This window comes from Mesoplodon bidens, assembly GCF_964165515.1.
Source record: "Mesoplodon bidens genome assembly, chromosome: 9".
Taxonomy (NCBI): domain Eukaryota; kingdom Metazoa; phylum Chordata; class Mammalia; order Artiodactyla; family Ziphiidae; genus Mesoplodon; species Mesoplodon bidens.
This window is the reverse complement of record NC_138166.1, coordinates 43,529,976-43,544,523: the sequence shown is the minus strand read 5'-3', so window position 1 is coordinate 43,544,523 and position 14,548 is coordinate 43,529,976. Positions and strand designations below refer to the sequence as shown.

General features: G+C 40.6%; 1 long non-coding RNA gene across 1 annotated transcript; it reads left to right on the top strand.

Moving 5' to 3' along the window:
• Nucleotides 1-4,182: 4,182 nt before the first annotated feature.
• LOC308622900 lies at nt 4,183-13,304 on the top strand. The gene is made up of 5 exons (XR_014016703.1): nt 4,183-4,341; nt 5,111-5,186; nt 7,696-7,782; nt 9,844-10,031; nt 12,932-13,304. It is a non-coding gene; the product is annotated as an uncharacterized lncRNA (long non-coding RNA).
• Nucleotides 13,305-14,548: the final 1,244 nt, after the last annotated feature.

Genomic DNA, 14,548 nt, shown 5'->3' with positions numbered 1-14,548 from the left:
ACAGGAAACAAAGACACTTAAATGTATGTTATTGTGAATATGGAGTAAGAAAGCCTAATACTATTAAAGGAGTAGCTTGGTAGTATCTCCATGGAAGTTTTCCCAAGACTTTAGGAATAGTAGTTCATCTATTCATGTTAACTTACTTCTCTTAATAATGATAGTAGTGATATAAAGGAGTGATTTAAATTAATTCTATTGCATTTCATACAACAGTTTCCATATATTAAGTAGTAATTGCTTCAAAAACTGCAGGCAAATATTTTGCATATGCTTCTCTAACTGGGATGATGTGACTTGCCTGCTTTCAATACAGAGTGGAGAGGTAAAACTAAACCACACAAATAAATGAACAATAAGACTCTAGTGAGTAGGAGGCCAGAGCATTTAGCTCAGACATTCTAATACTAAAAGTATGAATTAGTGTGGTCATTGTTAGGTGAGTGATGCATCTGAACACCTAGGGAGAATGACAATCTGGAATTGGGAAAAGTCACCTCAGTACTTTAATGTGTTAACACAAACAGTCTACCTCAGTTGTCTAGGATCCAGCAGCCAGAGTTCCCAGGCACTGGTCTTATTTTGTAAATGGTATGATGACTACTTTATAAAGTTTTGCACAGTCTATGATTCTCCTTTTGTTTCTGCAGTTTCTGGCCTCTCCTCAGAAAAGTCCTATTTATTTTAATATGGTTCCCACTTGCATGAATAATTTTTTAAATGCACTATGTATTGCTATTAGAGCTATTATTTTAATCAAAAAGTATATTTAATAGAAAATATAGTATTTATTTCTCTCTGTATTGACTTATATGAGTAATAGAGAAATATCAAATATTATCACATAACTCCTTCTCTATGTGTGTAACTCCTTCTCTGTGTCTTTCCTTGGTAACTTGTTCCTGGTTAGATCTCAGTAAACATTTGTTAAATATATAAATGTTATTGATACTTAACAATAGTTAACTAACAGCTAAATTTAAAAACCGACATCACATTTATCCTTGAAACTAAGCATAATACAAAGAATTTGGAACAGTCTCCTTAATCCTGGTTACTGTCAATTTCCTCAAACTGAAACTTTTTTTTTTCCAAATTTTGGTCACATGTCAAAATGCTGGTGTTGTTAGCAAATAAAAAAGGCATTATTAGTATGTAATTTACTTGAGATAGTAAATAACTATGACCCAATATTTGAGAGAGAATTATTTGTAACCGTTAAGGAAATATGTCTTATAAAGTATTGCCCCCCAGAAAGGACTTTTTGAGACCTACGTTCTTGTCCTACATCTCTCATTAATTTCGTGAACTTGAGAAAAGTAATCTGTGACCCAAATTCCATATCAATCAAATGAAGAAACTATTATTTGTACTCTAGTATTCACAGGGTCAAGGAACATATAAGAAAACACTTTAAAATGCATTAAGAAGCACCCAGTGTAAGTACAGAAATAGCACTCACATACAGTTTATGGAAATATACAATAATTTGTGGAGAGGATAAATTAGCAACACAACAACCTTAAAAATATTCTGCAATTTCACTTCTAGGAATTTACCCTTTGAAAGAAACTAAGACATATATATATAAAACTAATAATATTTATAAGTATTTAGAAGCATTTCTAAAAGTCTAACAATAAGGGATTGGCTAAATATAAATATTTGCCTACATATATATGATGAAATGCTAACAAATAGGTGCTCAGAAAACATTCTACAAAACAAAAAAGTAGGATAGAAAATATTAAGCATTTATGGTACCACTCATATAAAATGTTGCTAACATTAATGACCTCTTAATACATCCCTAGTTGTGTGTTAACTCCACATTTATGGTCACATTTAATCTTTATGACTCTGTGAGGCAAAGATTTTATCCCTGAACTACAGATGAGGGAACTGAGGCTTACACAGATGATAGAACATGTTCAAATTCACATAATAAATAACAGAGCCGGGACTTATACTTGATGAATCTGACTCCAGGGCCTGAGGTCTTAAACTAAGCATTATTGGTAATACCCTAATTTTTGTATAATGGTTGATTTTGGTTTGGTCTGTCCACATATTTTAAAAAATGGAATTAAAGACATGAAAGTCCAATTCTCTGTTCCTCTCAAAAATGGGAAGATCTATGAACACTTGACCTTCAATGTGGCCACTTTGCCACAGGTATTAGTAGCAGGTTTTTTTTTCCTTTTAAATGGTGCTTTCACCCCACAATTTACCATAATTAGTCTTAGATACTCTTTAAGGTTCTATGCCTGGAAATTTTAGGCATTTAGTTTGAGATTTGTCTCTATATAAGTATTAATAGAAAAACAGAAAGATGTACATATCAACATGGGTGGTAAAACTACAGGATAATTTATGTTTTCTTAGCTTTTTGTGTGTGTGTGCACGTTTAAAAAATTTTCTACAGTGAAGATGAACTAATTAAATAAAGGGCACATAGCTTAAAGTATAAAGCTTTCAATAGATGGAAGAATTCATTTTATGTGTAAAGAAGCTTTGGGTTAGTCATGATTCCAGTTGCTTCCTAAGTACAACTGTTCAATCCCCTGGATTAATCTTTCTAAATTATAGCTTTCAAACAATAACTCCCATCCTAAAAATATTTCAGCAGTTTCTGTTACCTTTGTAAACTTCTCTCTTATTGCTCACAAATATACCAAATATCCATGCTTTCTTGTTTCTATACTGTGTAACTTGACCTTGATGGTACCTAGTACCTCTGAGCTCATCTCTGAGTATGTATTCCACTTTCTATTTAACTATGCAGATCATGCTGATTCATAAATAAATTCATAAACTGATTAAGATAAATATCCACCTTTGAAATAAACTTTCTTCCCTGTTTTAATCTACCTAAATATGTGTGTGTATATATATATATATATATAAAAATGTCTTCCTCCTATGAACACTTCATGTCATTTAGTACCTACAGTAACCACTTAATACAATATATGTGTAATGCTTTACTTAGTATATGAAATTTTCCATGAGTATACAATTTACTGAATAAAATTGTAAATGTTTTGAGAGCAGAGTTTGAGACTTTGCATCTTAGTTATACAAAACAAGGGAAGAGAGTGTTTTCCAAAGGAAAAAAATAGTCAAAATCACATGTTACACTTAGGTTATAAAGAATACTGAAAAATATATAATGCTTTGGATAGTTAAGAGGTGACTTTAGCATAAACAATACCAGATAGACTCTGAGGCCAATATAAGATTTGACCATTAACTATTGTGGTTGATCAGAAAAAAAGCCAGATCTTGAGTACATTCTACTCATATAGTCACTTTAGACTTGCAAATATTGACTCTAAAGATACCTCCACTGTCAGATCTTTTATTTTTTAACCACTCCTTTCAAACTGCTCTAAAAAAATTAAAGCTTTACCGTCAAAACCAAGCAAGCAAACGAACAAAAAGAAAACTGTGTTTTAAGGTTAACTCTAAAAATTATTACACCTATCAGTCAGGGACCCAGTAGGAAACCAATAGTAAACTCAAAGTGGGTGATTAAAGAGCGCAATTAAGAGATTACTTTCAATGTTTTGAAAACGGCTTCAGGAAAACTGATAAGGGATAGTACAGAATACCATCCCTCATCTGGTAGCTATGGCAGTGAGCAATCAGCAACCTTAAGGCTAAGGCAGAGAGGTCTTAGTTAATGAAAGTGTAGTTACCTGGAGAGGGCTAAGGGAAAGACCTTTTTTTTTTTTTCTTTCACCATCCAATCGCTGACTGGTGCCTCTCATCAGACAGTGTAACTGAAGCCAGAGAGCACAGGAGCCAGCTGATGCAGTTCATCCCTTTCAGCTTCCTGGGATGCAGAGCAGGGTGAAGAGTGGAAGGTAGATCTGGAGGCAAATGAAAAATCTCCATATTACAAAAATTTGAGAGTCTGATTTCTAGAAATCTAATTACTTTTAGAGCCAAGCCCGTGAGTAAAGGAGGTAATAAAGCAGAGATCATATTATTTTTCCTTCCCTACACATCCAATTCTCTAAACTTTAAAATGTAAGAGGCATCACGTCCATAAAAGATTAAACTTGGTAAACAAAAGCCAAACTCACCAACTTTCAGAATTTCAGAAAATGTTTCAGGCTAGTTTGTCTAAGTAAGTTTATAAATGACCTTTATTTTTTAAGTCAGTAATTAACTATGCAAGCCAGGCGCTAGTGAACTAAATGCCCAACCCTTGCTGTAGACACCGGAAGGGGAGTCCCAGATGTTCTTCCAGTCATACACCAAGACTCGACCTGCTGATGGCATGAGCATGGAGAGAAACCCCAGCACTGCTGTTATCTTCTCAGGCATCTGCAGGTAAGCAGGGCATCTGCTGTCCTAGCTATTTGGTAAATGGTGAGAATATACAACACATTTGTTAGCAGAGCTTACACAGCTGAAGGGTAATCCTTGTTAAATTGAAAGCAAAGAATATGAAAGGGGATTTTATCCATTGTTACTCTACTACTTGTGGGCTAAGAAATGTTTAAGTGTGGTCTGATTCCACTGAGCCCATCTGGAGAGATGCTCCTTTCCTTCAGTACATGTCTTTTTGAATGCCCCTAATTACCTCTCTTAAAAACAGGAAAAAACCTATTTTGGGATAGAATGTTTCACTGTCAGAAAGGTAGGATAGGCTTAAATGGGAAAGCACTGGAAAATTGTATCTTATCAATATATGATAAAGGATACATTGGACTGGATTAGAAAAATTAAAATAGTGTCTGTCACTTTTGTGAATCTAATTTATATCTTTGTTGCCAGTCAGTTTTTAACCTTGAACTAATTCCTTGAATAAAACAGATGGAAGTTATATGGTAAACATTATAGGAAAAACAATACAACTTAAAACTCTTTGCCATAAATTTTGTTGTAATGCTTCGGGTTTTAAAAGGAGCCTTCTGGGCGTATAAACTAAAAATGAATTTTAACCGTTTATGTTCCCAATGCTTCCTTCATTTCAGTGTTTCCCACTTTCCATCCCCCTGTTTGTCATTCAAGTCTATATTTCAAGGGCATTTTTTGTAGAACTAATGGGGATCAGCACTCATGTTATTAAAACTCTGCTTGCTTTTACTTTTCACAGTGCAGGCTCTCCTAGCTGTTGCTGTCACTTATTAGAGCCACAGTGTGCTGCAGGAGGGCGACACTCTGTAAACAAGGTATGGAGGGTCAAATACTATATTACCAGCAAGGAAAGCAGAGAAACAGCAGAAAACCAAAGAGACAGTACAGGGAACAACATATATGTCATAAAGTTTTGGTTTGCATGGGGCTTAAATGGAGTTAACATTCAAATCCCCCAAGTTTTCATTTGCTGTATTTGCCAGCGAGAGTGTGGCTCCTTCACACAGACTGCCTTCTCTACATGGTCCACTTGTTTCCCAAGCACCTAAGAGTGCAGGCCCAGCTCCGTACAGCCAACAAATCACAAAGCATGGCTGCATTCTGCTATGTATCAAAGTCTCTTTAATATGCCAACAAAGTTCTCCAAGGTCAGGAAAGCAGTTTATCAACATTTTATATATCTTATAGCAGCAATAAATTTATTCTAGTGTGGGACCTATGAATATTTCAGACGCTCTGTGAGAAAAGCTCTTTGGCTTAGGACAGTCATGTACCCCAGAGTTTGGGCTCAAGACAGAGTCATTGTTCTCTACATCACACTTTTATTGCTATTTAGCTCTAGTTAATGCAAAGCTTTTCAAGATACTTTCTGCTGTACCTTGCTGTTTAATAAATTTCATTTAAATGAATTTTTTATTTCAAAAAAACCTTTATTTTGTATACTTTTATTCATTTCTGATTACATGCTGTATTAAACCTTCAAAGAAACACAGGATTCTTTTTTTTCCCCTCTCAAACATCCCATGGAAAATTAGTTTTGTGCTTTGAGGTTTTGTCTATTTTTTTTTCTTTCTTCCCTACTAATGAAAGAGGTCACATTACAATTTAGTTTTCCAGATTAGATAATGTTAATTCTCAGGTACCCTCAAAAATTCTTGTACAATGTCTTCATATTAGAAAAGAATTATTCAGAGACTTATGTTTAGGGCAAATATATTCTAAAGCACTAGTAATGAGGAGGGAATGGAAGTAGAAACTTTTTACCTATTTAGCCAACTTCAAAATTATGCACTATCATGCATGAGACATGAGTCAAGATTGTTTGGGGGTTAATGGGCCAGAAATTAGTTTTTTTTCCATTTCTTTTACATGCACACACTTGAGCACACACACACCCTTTCCTCAGCAAATTACTCCCAAATACTTATTCTTATAGTCACGACCCACAAAGTGATATTTATAGTTAATCATTTGGAAAGATCCTTAATGAATCTGGCTTTAGCTTGAACCTGACTCATTTGAAGGTTATTTTTGCTTTTCTTTGTTTTCTGTTTTATATACAGCCAGTACCTCCTGATTCTATACTTTGCCCATATTTATGAACTTGCTCTTACACAGAACTTTGTCTTGAACCTACTGTCAAGTTACTTACTTGATATCCTGACAGCTTTTTAATTTATTAAAATTAATTAATTTAAATAAAACTAATTTATTAAAATTTATAAATTTATTTTTCATATTCATGACTTTTGTTCATAAAAGTGTCATCATCATACGTGGTATGTAATATCTGCTCTGAACTTGTATATCTGCCTGATATTTCTGACTTTATATTTTTTGATTCACCTCTTGGCGTTGAGATTTTTGATGCTAAGATTATCCCCTCTCCATGTAACTTTCTGTTCCTATTAGATGTACCTCCAGCCCACGAGTCATGTCTGCTCCAAAAAGGCCAACTAGGTTTGACCTTGGGATACTATTTCGTATGAGCTCTCTGAGATTGCTTCTTTTCCTTTCTTCATAATTTGAACCCTCTGGCAGAATTACATGTGAATAAGGATAAGGAAAAATACATAATTGTTTTCAATCATACTGTCTCTCCCAATCTATGAAAGATAATGACTTCTTAAGTTGTTGGAGCTCCCTCCCACTCATGCTAACATGAGACGTTAAAGGTGAGAAAAAATTTTTTAACCAATTTACAATACAGTTCACAATTGATCTATAATACAATCAAGCACAAAACATAAATATATTCAATAAATGAATACAACACAAACTCATGTGTATGACCACTACCCTGTTCTTCAAATAGAACATAACCAGCACTCCAGAAACTCCTCTCATGCCCTTCGTCCAATCATTACACCTGTCTTCTCCAAAGTTAGCCTGCCTTTAAAAAAATCACTGTTTAATTTTCACCTATGCTTGAACTTCATATAAATGGAATAATAGAGTATGTGTTCTTATCCATCTATGTTCTAGAGTCAGTATTTTTTGTGACTATCCATGTTGTGTAGCTGTACTTTATTCAGTTTCACTGCTTTATCATATTCTACTAAATTAACATTTATTGATTGATTATAATGTTGATAAATATTTGGGTTGTTTCCAGCTTCTGGCAACTAGAGATAATGCTGCTAGGAACATTTTTGTGTATGTCTCTTCCTGCACTTCTGTACAAATTTCCATCAGGTACCTATTTAACAGGAGTATGAATAATGAAATTGCTAAATCTTAAGGAATACATATGCTCAACTTGAAAGTCAAATAGTCTTCTAAACTTGTAACAGTTTGCATTCCTGTTGCTTCATATCTTCACAGGCATTTGTCTTGCTAACTTCAGCTATTTTGGTGGATCTGTAGTGGTATCTAATGTGCTTTCAATCTTCTTTCCCTCATGATAGTAAGGTGAGCACCTGTTTATATGTGTATTTGTCATTTGGGTATACAATACAGTTTAAAGCCAATTCAAGTCTATTGTCAAAATATCTTATGAACATGAACAAATGTTTCAAATATTTTCTCAACCTGTGAGTTGCAAGAATCTCTGTGACATCCTTTGTTGACTAGAATGTATTGATTTTAATGTAGTCCAATTTGAGGATCTCTTCCTTCATGACCAGTATTGTTTTTCTCACCTTTAAACAATCAATTTCTATCCTGTGGAAATGAATATAATCTTCTGTGATATCATGTATTAACTCCTGGTTGTGTCTCAAACCTTTGTAATTTTCCAGTCTGCCCTCTTTGTTCGAGCAACTTCGAGTAGTTGAGGATGTGCCAATGAGACAGGAGGGAAAGGGGCAGGACACAAAGGCTAGACAATGAAGAAGGGCTCAGCTGTTGGGATGTGATAAAGACTGGCTGGAACCAGCTGAAACCAAGGTGTCTTTGAGAATAGTCCAGTCTTTGACTTTTAGCTCATTACACCTTCATTGTAATGCTAAAAAACACTCCCCCTTATGCCATAACAGTTCCCAGGAGGGCCATAAAAGACCAAAGAGTAGGCAGTGGCTCAATTCCTCGGAAATCCCTACCCTACCCCAAAATAGCAAGATATTTCTCCCACTCATTAGCCTATGAAATTACTTAGCCTATAAAAACCTATGGCCCCATGCCCTGGGGCTGCTCTCACTTTCTGAGAGGAGCCACAGGCCCTCCCCAAGTGCACCTCGGGCTCACAGCATCATTGCACCCCTGAGCAGAGGTTGAGGGCAGGCACCTCCCTCTCAGGTTCGCAGACATATTTCCTAACCTAGTTCGGATTTGCAGGATCCCTCACCCTGGATTTTCCCTGCCTTCTCCTCTCTGCTTCCCCCAACTTCTTAGACTCTCTACTGGTCCTTGAGCCCCCTTGCCAACTTTGCCAACAGGTCTGGTATTGCCTCTGTTTCACGGCTATACAGAGGTATCCCTCTTTAGTCTCCACTTAGGTAAAAACCTACTATCACGGTGAGTCCCCAGCTGATTTTCGCCCTGTTTGTTCAGACACTGTTATGCTAAACATCATAAGGGTTACATCCTGAAGGGAACTTTTTCCTCCCATTATTGTCATCACATCCCCTTGTGGCGCTCCAGTCCTACTCTTCTGCTCTGTCTACTTTTCTTCTTTCACAGGGAGATAAAGATCATTTGCTTAGCTGATGCAGGGCCTATGCTTCCTCCCTCCCTCTCTGCATGGCTTAGGCCTTGGCACTCCAGTCACTTGTCCTCCTGCTGGCTCTACTCCTCTCCTTAACTAACCCAGGGGCCTCCTCAGGCTCGCCACACAGGCGGACTGCAGGTGCTCACACTGATCTCACTGTGGCCTTTGTCAAACAAACCCTTTCTTAAGACCTGAGGGCCACAAGCCCAGTTTTCCCTGCTTAATTAAACACCTCTTCTGCTGAATTCCCTACCTTGGAATCAGGGGCCATCACAGACTGGGCCAATTATACTATCTCTTTAACTGCCCTCAGAACTTGATTCTGCAACACCCCCTTAAGGGGGTCCATTCACTGAAGTCCCTAGCTGTGCACTCCCTTTTCATGTTTTTGGGATACCAAGGACACCGGGAGAGCACCAGGACAGATAACTACCATTTGGCCAGGATCTGTCAGACCCCTGTCTCCTCACAACATCCTAACCAAAAATAGGGGTGACTGCGAGCACCCCGAAGGACTCCCCTTTAGGATGCATATTAGCTAATTGGGGTAAATTTAGGCAAGATGGCTTAAGAAAAAAGAATTTTACTTTGTAATACTGCATTGCCCCAATACAAACTAGTGAACCAAGAAATCTGTCCAGAAAATGGGTCATTGAATTACAATACCATCTTGCAGCTGGACCTATTTTGTAAAAAAGGAAGGCAAATGGGGGGAAGTCCCATATGTCCAAATGTTCATTACCCTATTCCAAGATCCAGATCTAAAAAACTCCTGCTGAGTGTGCCTGGCTCACATTTCTTCAAAGTGTCTTCTTCCCCCACAGAAGCTGATATTTTAGATGATTCCCTTGTGAGTCCACCTCCTGGAGGTCCACAACCGGGAACTGCTACACACCCCAGTTCTGACGGGCGACAGTCTTCCAGATGGTCTACCCCTAGCACTCTACCTGGGCTGCTGGAAATCCCACCACCTTATCCCTCCAGCCCTGTCCTACATTCTCCATTACCAGAGGTGAGTCCTGCCAGAACTACATGAAGAGGGGCTACCTACCAGCCTCCCAATACCAAACTCTGTCCCTTAAGGCAGCAGTCCCCAGCCTTTTGGCACCAGGGACAAACATGGAACACAGGTTTTCCATGGACGGGGGCCAGGGTGGATGGTTCAGGTGGTAATGCCAGTGATGGGGAGCAGCAGATGAAGCTTCACTCACTCGCCCACTGCTCACCTCCTGCTGTGTGGCCCAGTTTCTAACCGGTACAGGTACCAGTACTGGTCTATGGCCCAGGGGTTGGGGACCCCTGCCTTAAGGGAAGGACCGGCTGGTGACAGAGGAACAATTAGAGTCCATGTCCCTTTTCCTATGGCTGAACTAGCTACTTGAAAAGAGAAATTTGGACATTTTTCTGAGGATCCCAGTCAGTTTGTAGAGGAATTCACCAAGCTGACAATGCCCTATGAACTTACTTGGGGGGGACACATAGGTCCTTCCTTCTACCTGCTGCACCTTTGAAGATAAAAGCCGGATCCTTGGTGCAGCTCAGGCATATGCCAATGAACTGGCGGCCCAAAATCAAGCTCTCTACCTTACTGGAGGGGATGCAATCCCTGACCAAGACCCCCACTGGGACTACCAACAGGGAGGCAGATGGCTTGAATACAAGAGCCACATGATAACTTGCCTCATAGAAGGGATGAAAAGGTGTGTTCTTAAGTCTGTTAATTATGACAAAGTCAGAGAAGTAACACAGGGAAAAGATGAGAATCTGCCCCCCTTCCGGGGCTGCCTGGTGGAAGCCTTTAGAAAGTATACCAATGTTAATCCTGACACCCCCGAAGGGTAAGTCCTATTAAATACCCATTTTGTCATTCAATCTGTCCCAGACATAAGGAGACAATTACAGAAGATGGCTATGGGACCCCAAACCCCCATAAATCAGCTCAAGGACTTTGGCCTTCGGAGTATTCAACAATAGAGTTAGGGTTGAGGAAACAAAAAGGATTCAGGGACAATAATGAAAGGCACATTACTGGTGGCAGTCCCTTCACCACCTCAGGGTTACCCTCCCTTACAAAAGCCTATGATGAGGGCAGGATCTAGAAAATCTGGATCAGAGCCCCTGCCCCGCTGAGAAGGGACCTATTTTAAATGGAGCCAGGAAGGCCTCTGGAAGGATGAATGCCCCCAGTATGGAAAAAGTCCACCGAGACCCTGCCCCATATGCAAACGAGAGGGTCACTGGAAGCTGGACTGGCCCCAGTCCCAAAGGGGACTTGGGGGTCCAAATCCATAATGGCTGAGAGGACCGAAGACTGACAGGGCCCAACCAAACCCTCCCTGGCTCCCAAAGGACACCTGGTCATTTCCCAGGAGGAGCCTCTGGTAACCCTTGACGTGGCACATAGGGAAGTTGTTTTTCTTATTAGATACGGGGGCCGCCTGCTCTGTGCTGGCTGACTTCCCTGGACCCTTGTCTTCACAATCCTGTATAACAACAGGGATTGTTGGATGGCCCAAAGCCAGGTGATTCACACACCACCCGCAGCAGCTTACTACGAAGTTTTATCCTTGCACACTAGTTTCTGTTCATGTCTGAGTGTCCCATCCCCTTGTTGGGGGGACTTTCTCACTAAATTCCAGACAGTAGTTCAATTTGGAGACCCTCTCAGAGAAGGGACCCACCAGGAGAAACAACTGCTCTTAGCCATGGGAACCTGCCTCAGTCACAGATCAGAGGAGGTCTCCCTTCCACTCCATATTGTTTCTCAAGTAAACCCCTCTGTCTGGGACACTGAGGTTCCTGGCGGAGCTACTGATGTGCCCCCAATTCAGATTTCATTAAGATCCAGTGCTGATTACCCATGGAAAAAACAGTATCCCTTGTGGCCCGAGGCCCAGTGAGGTATCCAGCCTTTAATAACCAAGTTCTTAAAATATGCTCTGTTATCCAGTCTCTGTGCAATACCCCCATTCTGTCCATAAAAAACCAAAGTAGTGAACACAGGTTTGTTCAAGACCTGAGAGCTGTTAATGCGGTAGTAGTTCCATTTTACCTGATAGCCCCTAATCCATACACCATACTGACCCAAGTCCCAGAAAATGCAAACTGGTTTACAGTGCTAGACCTAAAGGATCCCTTCTTTTGCACTCCCCTGCACCCAGACTCCCAATATCTCTTTGCCTTTGACTGGACAGATCCAGACACTCATAACACTTCGCAGCTAGCCTGGACTGTGCTGCCCCAAGGCTTCAGGGATAGCCCTCAACTGTTTGGAAACACATTAGCAAAGGTTTACCGGGTCCTGAACCCAGCTACTCTAATGCCAGATCCCCCACTCCAAGGGTCCCTCATTCACTCCTATGCAGAGACTATTGAACAAGTTTATTCCAGTAGGCCAGACCTCAAGGATGAGTCCCTGACCAAACCTGATGCAAAATGGTTTACCGATGGAACGAGTTTTATACATGGAGGGGTGAGAAAGGCCAGCCTGCAGACAATTGTTGAGTCTGGAACTCTACCCTCTTACACTTCTGCCCAAAAGGTCGAGTTGATTGCCTTGACAAGAGCACTCCAGCTAGGAAAGGATTCCAAGTATGGATTCCTAGTACTACATGTCCATGCTACCATATGGAAAGAAAGGGGACTACTAACAGCCAAAGGATCCCCTATAAAACACCAGGCAGAAATTCTAGTACTCCTAAAAGTGGTCTAGTTTCCAAAGAAGGTTGCAGTTGTTCACTGCAGGGGTCCCCAAAGGGGCCATACCTTCCTTATAAGGGGAAATGCCCTGGCAGACAAGGCTGCTAAGACTGTAAAGAACAAACAGTTCTACAAGCTGCAGCTCTCATACCCAACAGTCCACCCTTCCCAACAGTGCCATCTTTTTTTTTTTTTTTTTTTTTTTTTTTGCAGTATGCAGGCCTCTCACTGCCGCGGCCTCTCCCGCCGCGGAGCACAGACTCCGGACGCGCAGGCTCAGCGGCCATGGTCCACGGGTCCAGCCGCTCCGCGGCACGTGGGATCCTCCCAGACCGGGGCACGAACCCATGTCCCCTGCATCGGCAGGCGGACCCTCAACCACCGCGCCACCAGGGAAGCCCCCACCCTTCCCAACGGTGCCATCTTATACACCTGAAGAACTCAAGTGGGCTAAACGTGAGGGACTGGAAAGAGACCTCTCCAGGTGGCTGACAAAAGATAACAAGCTTTTCTCTTTCTGACTTACTTCGAGAGAGTGGCATGGACATATATACACTGCCAAATGTAAAACCGATAGCTAGTGGGAAGCAGCCGCATAGCACAGGGAGATCAGCTCGGTGCTTTGTGACCACCTAGAGGGGTGGGATAGGGAGGGTGGGAGGGAGATGCAAGAGGGAAGAGATATGGGGATATATGTATATGTATAGCTGATTCACTTTGTTATAAAGCCGAAACTAACACACCATTGTAAAGCAATTATACTCCAATAAAGATATTAAAAAAATAACAAGCTTCTCATTCCCAGGGCCAAGCAATGGAAAGTAATTAAGCACTACCACAAATCCTCCCACTTAGGGTGGGACTCCCTATTCAAACTGGTTACTCAAGTGTTCCTGGGTAAGGGACTGTTCCAAACTGTTAAAAATGTCACCAGAGCTTGCGAGCTTTGTGCCCACAATGACCCAGGAAGCCACCCCATACCTCTACCCCTAACTCAGCTCCTACAACATTGGGGAACCTATCCAGCAGAACATTGGCAAATGGACTTTACCCAAATGCCCCTATGTAGGGGATGAAAATACCTATTGGTAATCATAGGCATCTTACAGGGTGGATAGAAGCTATCCCTGCTAGAACTGAAAAGGCAATAGACATATTCAGATTTCTGCTTAAAGAGAGAATTCCAAGATTTGGGTTACCCAAAAGCTTACAGAGTGATAACAGACATTCCTTCACTACCCAAGCTGACCCAACATGTTTCCTCAGCTCTGGGTGTTAACTACTACTTCCAGTCTTTCTGGAGGCCCCAATCCTCAGGCAAGGTAGAAAAAAACAAATACTGTTCTAAAAAGAATGCTTGCTAAGCTGTACCAAGAGACTTCAGAAACCTGGGTTTCCCTCCTGCCTGTAGCCCTTCTATGGACCAGGATGGCCCCAAAGGGAATTTTTAAACTTAGCCCATTTGAAATGACCTATGGGAGGTCCTTTTGATTTCAGATCTCATTTGACGAGGAAACCCACAAATCAGTCTCACACATTCTTAGCTTGAGCCAAGTTCAAAGGGCCCTCCAAGAATATAGGAACAAAGTGCTACTCACCCCTACAGAAGAAACGGTTGAGGTCTCCATCCAGTCAAGGGACCGTGTCCTACTAAAAACGTGGAAGGAAGGGTCCCCTGAGGACCAGCTACAACCAAAATGGAAGGGACCATATCGTGTTACTGAGTACCCCAACCACTGTCAAGCTATGGAGAGTTGGGTACATCCATCTGAAATAAAACCTGTATCTTCTAAGTCCCAAAGGGAACCAGAGGGGACCTACTCCTGCGAG